Genomic DNA, 4,775 nt, shown 5'->3' on the forward strand with positions numbered 1-4,775 from the left:
ATATTTCTAGATCTATTCTCATCTGGATGTCTTTATCTGGATGTTTTGTTGAAAGTCAACAAGTCCAGTCCTCTGTCTGCTAAAAGCACTAACTGAATAAGGATTTTGTAGGCCAGCAACCTTAGTTACCGTATTTCCCTGAAAATAAGACAGGGTCTTATTTTCTTTTGACCCCCGAAATAAGCGTTTGGCCTTATTTTCATCGAGGTCTTATTATTTTTGAGGTGCAGGAGGCGGTGAGCATGGTCACCTAATGGCTGCTGCTGTGTTGCAATATTTTCAGGGAGGGCTTATTTTCAGGGGAAGGTTTATTTGAGTGCATGCGCTCAAAAGCCTCATTGGGCTTATTATCCGGGGAGGTCTTATTTCCAGGGAAACGGTAGCCCTAGTGTTGTCTGGATTCAGCCAGTTGTGGCTTATGAACTAATCTTAATGTGATATGTGAGATCAGTCTGCCACCCTAAATTAAGATTACAAACAGTCACAAAACAAGCCCTCGCCTTAAATTAAGCTTATCCATGCATAAGTCAACATACGTTGGGTCACCCTATGCAAGTGGGACTCTTGTCTTCTTCCCTGGAATTTTCCACCTGGTTTAGATACAGATTAACAGAGTTGGAAGGGACCTTATAGGTCATCTAGTCTGACCCACCCCACCCCCAAGCAGGAGACCCTACATCATTTCTGACAGATAGCAGCCCAATCTCTTCTTGAAAGCTTCCCACAAGTTTTTTATGCATCCATGGGCATATGTTACAAAGCATATTGATTAAAAGCATATTGATTTTTTTTAATGACTTCAATCTGAAAGCGAAACAAAACCACATTTCAAGGAGCTTTAAAAAAATATTTTTTTTAATACAAACAATCCATCTTCCATTAAACTGTGTCATCTGGGTACAAATATCTTGTGCAATAACAAGTAGAATTTACAATCATATTCATTATCTATCTGCTCACGACTTTATACTGATATACGTAAGATATCTGATACTATATTGTAAGAGCCACATGCAGCTCCAGAACTTTGAACTTTAATAAGATTTGTATGCCGCTCACTCCCTGGCAGGGGTGGGTTTCAACCGGTTCGCGGCGGTCCCTGCGAACCGGTTGGTCGGCGAACCCGGAAGTAAGTAACTTCCGGGAACGGCAAAGAGCGCACCCGCCCGCCCGCGGTCCTTACCCGGTTTTGACGAGTTCTGCGCTTCCACGCATGCGCAGGACGCATACAGCGCCTGCGCGATCCTCCAGGAGCAGCTGGAGCGTCGCGCAGACGCTTGTACGCATGCGTGCACCACGCGCGTGCATGAGGACGCCGCCGGCCCCGTTCCAACTGAACCGGTTGGAACGGGGCGAGAAACCCACCCCTGCTCCCTGGGGACTCTGGGCGGCTCACAACAAAGTAGAAACATTTAAAATATTTTTAAAAATACAATGTTAAAAATTAATACAACATCCATTGCTGACTCCTGGCACAGATAAACCTCCAAGTGGCTTCAACGGCTCTCAGAAAGCGCACTAACCACCAGGTGACTGCAAGGAATTTAAATCCTTCCACTCTCCACCATTCCGTCAGAACTGAAGAAACTTGTTGGATAAGAAGCAAAATGTCTTCAAGTAGAAGAAGAAAGTCCAGTTGTCTTTTGAAAGAAAGCACCTTTGGGACTTCCACCCTTCGCTTACCATATTATCAACGTGCTCTACATGGGGCAGCCCTTGAAGAGCATTCGGAGACTTCAGCTTGTCCAGAATGCAGCCGCGCGAGCAATCGTGGGTGCACCTCGGTTCACCCACGTAACACCTATCCTCCGCGAGCTGCACTGGCTGCCTATTGGTCTTCGGATACGCTTCAAGGCGCTAGTCGTCACTTATAAAGCCCTTCATGGTATTGGACCTGGGTACTTGAGAGACCGCCTGCTGCCAATTACCTCCAATAGACCGATTAGATCCCACAGATTAGGCCTCCTCCGAATTCCATCCGCCAGCCAATGCCGGCTGGCGACTACCCGGAGGAGAGCCTTCTCTGTGGCTGCTCCGACCCTCTGGAACGAACTCCCCATGGAGATTCGAACCCTCACCACCCTCCAGGCCTTCCGCAAAGCCCTTAAAACCTGGCTGTTCCGACAGGCCTGGGGCTAAAGAGCTTTTGCCCCCCTCCTCGAATGGTATGGTTGTTGTGTGCTTTTAAATTGTGTATTGTTTTGTTCGTCTTTTTATCCCTTATCTGTATCCCCTTCCCTGACTTGGATTGTGAGCCACCCTGAGTCCCCTTCGGGGAAAAGGGCAGCATATAAGTGCAATAAATTCAATTCAATTCAATTATAGTACCAACATAATCACATGGCATAATTTGCTGCCAAAGGGGCTTATCAATTCTCACTTGCTGGGTATCTAGAAAAAGCAGAAGTCTGCAATGATAGATATATATTCTCTCTCTCCCCCTCTTTTTTTCCACAGCACAATGCGTGTGTGTGTGTGTGTGTGTGTGTAGCTGTGTTGCTTGCCCAGACACCAGAGAAGATACTATAAATAAAAGTGGAGTCAATTTACCATCTCTTACATGTGAACAGGCTTACCTTCTCTGCTAGAACTCAAGAATCTCACCATTCTTGATCTGCAGATGTCAAAATAGACCTCTACCACAAACCTGTGTGTCTAATTCTTACAGGCATAAATCCAAAGTGAGGAAGACCCCAGCTTTTGATCACTCAAAAGGCCCTAGATTTCTATCTCTATCTTGTAAGATACCTTGTGTTAAGTCATTGCTTGGCTAAGATGTATTGAATTGGTTGGATTCCCGACTGTGTGAAACAGTGTGCAAATGTACACGTTGCATCGTCTAAATCAGTGTTTTTCAACCTTGGCAACTTGACGTTATCTGGACTTCAACTCCCAGAATTCTCCAGCCAGCCATGGCGGGAAGTCCAGACAGCTTAAAGTTAACTAAGTTGAGATACAGTGATTCTGGATTGCCATGGCCAACTCACCATGGGACCACTTGGGTTGGGGACAATTTAACAATTCAATTTAATTATTCAAAAATAATTTAAAGAATAATGTAACCTTTTGTCGTTCACATTTCATTTTCTCCCTCTCTTGGTATCCTTTCTTTAATGATTCTATTCCACCATTTCTTTGACATTAGTGTAACTCTTGTTCCGTGGCAAGTTGTCTTAGACTCCAGTGATTTTGTAAGCATTAGCTAATGTTATCTGAATGAATAATATCTATTCTTAGGGATTTTCACTGCATCTAGATAATGCAGCATTTTTTTCTGTTGCAGAAATCATGTTGTATTCTAAGAATCTAGATTCACTAACAAAATCTCCTTTTCTTTGTCATTGGGTAACACATGGGAAAGAAAAAAAAATCCAAATTCCTCAGAAGCCTGGCATTATTACTCATTTTTATAAACCAGCTTCCGGTGGCATGAATTTCACGAGCTTCATTGATGAAATTCGCTGCTTTGCATGTCTGGTTGATTTCTTTTGTCTTCAGAAGGAAAACAAATTCTGATGGCCAGTCACTTGAGTGAGATAAGAGGAATCTATGAAGAAAAATATGAAGGATACAAATTAGGAAGGGATAAATCAAAGGTGACTACTTCGTTTAAAAATAAAACAACTGAGCTATGATTTTGCAGCAAAGCGTAACTCCAAAATCTTCATCTCTTTTTTGGAACAGAAATCTAACGCACAGAGGCATCTTGTATATAAATGGAGCCTCTTAGAAGGAAAGGCATTTATCCTTTGCCTGCTCTAAGAGCAGAGACTTCCAAACTTGGCAACTAGTGGATTTGAACTCCCCAGCTAGCCACTGAGAGTTGAAGTCCACAGCTTTGGAGACCCCTGATCTAGAAGGGATAAGAAGAGAGCTAGGATCTTTTTCTAGAAGAAATTTAAGATGTATGTGGCTGGCCTCTTGTGTGAGAAAGAAATTGTATTTTGGGTCTCTTACCCTGCAAATTCTTCTTTTGTTCTTGCACTGTAAGAAGGAAACAGCGTCTGCTCCTCCCATAAGAGATGCCTTGAGGGCCAATGTAAGTGGAAAGAACAATATGTAGTAAGATGTAAATGTGAGCATATCTCACAACCATTTTTAGTGTCACATTTTAAGATAATAGAAAGTCGTTGAGATCCCGAGAGACATCGGCAACGTACTTACTGGTGGAATAAGCTTATCTAGATTGCCGTTTCCTCATGTGTGATGGATAATTTTAGACTTTGAGTTTCACAAGCTCATCCTCTTTTATCTGATTGTGTGTATCTTTTCAGATGTTGGGGCACCTTCTTGGCACTGTTTTGAATAATTATTGGGCAATCTTTCTTGGTATTTTGCTCTGCCTGCCTTCTTGTCTGTCTGTCTGTCTCTCTTGCAAACATGACATCAACGAAAACCAACCAAATCTTCTCTTCTGGGGTTTAATTGTACCGCATTTTCCTAGAAGACGATGACTGAATTTATTCTCAATACTCAAAAACATTTGGACTCAGCTAGTTTAAGGCCCTTTTGTCCTGTCTTTGTGCCTGGAGTTGACTAACTAGCTTCACTTTTACTATTTGTCATTGTTCTTTCCTGCTGTAGTAATATAATGAATGGAGCTCCAATTTGCTGAATATCAAAGACCTCTGAACGTGGTCCAGGAAGAGAAGCAAATCAGGGAGGTTTCATCAGAGGCCGATTTCCTAATCATTTGATGACGTAAAGTTTGATAGAAGATATAAAAGGCTGCAGGATGAAGGCGACTCAGTTAAACAAATAGCTGTCTGCGGACC

This window comes from Thamnophis elegans, chromosome 16 (genome assembly GCF_009769535.1).
Source record: "Thamnophis elegans isolate rThaEle1 chromosome 16, rThaEle1.pri, whole genome shotgun sequence".
NCBI lineage: Eukaryota > Metazoa > Chordata > Lepidosauria > Squamata > Colubridae > Thamnophis > Thamnophis elegans.